General features: G+C 32.2%; 1 pseudogene; it reads left to right on the forward strand.

The window, feature by feature from the left end:
* The window catches only part of LOC119569593, a 1,843-nt pseudogene extending 1,368 nt beyond the window's left edge, over positions 1–475 (forward strand).
* Positions 476–943: the final 468 nt, after the last annotated feature.

Consider the following 943-nt stretch of genomic DNA (forward strand, 5'->3'; position numbering starts at 1 on the left):
GAAAAGACTCTGCTTGAATTACATCAAGAAAAAATAGACAAGAAAAAGAAAAAGAAAAGGAAAGGAAAGGAACACCAAGAGCAAGAATAAGAAAAGGAAGCATAATAGTAGTAGCAGCAGTAGCAGCAGCAGCAGTAGTAGCAGCAGCAGTAGCAGTAGTAGCAGTAGTGATTCAAGCAGTGAGTCTGAGAGTGAAGAACAGAAAGAAGAAAAGCGTAGGAGAACTGCGTGAGGCTTTGATCCGAGCCAAGATGGAAGAAGATGCAGCAGCAATATGATGAAAATGGATGAGCGCACGAGAAGTAAATTCAATGTATAATGCTAAGGCACCAACAGAAGAAGAGATAGAAGCTTACCAATTAAGAAGACAAAGAGAGGATGATCCAATGGCAGCATTTTTAGGCAAATAACTGAATTTCAGTTTGTCATTACTCAGTGCTGTCATTATTTAGTTTCTTTAATGTGCACATTATGGAAGGATTGTATATAAAACAAAAATGCATATTTGTTAAGAGAACTTACAGTAATTTGTGTTATATCTTTTAATGTGCAGATATTACCAGTGCAGTTTGTGATCTTACCCCATACACATCCTGTATACTGCGACATGTTTTTTTTTGCATATTTTCAAGATATCTATTTAATGAAGAATAGAGATGCAAGTCCTTTGAAGATGTCAATAATAAAATGATGTCTTAAATTGTCAAGAGTAATTATTCTAAAAGTTTTTGACTATATCTGGAACAATATTAGTAAATGTATGTATCATGTTTTTTTTAAAGTACAGTTAAGTAGATAATGATGTCTTTTTATTAATCCTTCAAAAAATATTATTAAAAGAGTTTCAAAATTTTTTACCAAAATGGCCAGAAGAGTCAGTAAAAAGTTCAGAAACAGTAGAAAATAATTTTCAAATATTTTGGCTTTAAAACCATTAACTATT

The sequence above is a fragment of the Penaeus monodon genome, unplaced genomic scaffold, assembly GCF_015228065.2.
Source record: "Penaeus monodon isolate SGIC_2016 unplaced genomic scaffold, NSTDA_Pmon_1 PmonScaffold_16862, whole genome shotgun sequence".
Lineage (NCBI taxonomy): Eukaryota > Metazoa > Arthropoda > Malacostraca > Decapoda > Penaeidae > Penaeus > Penaeus monodon.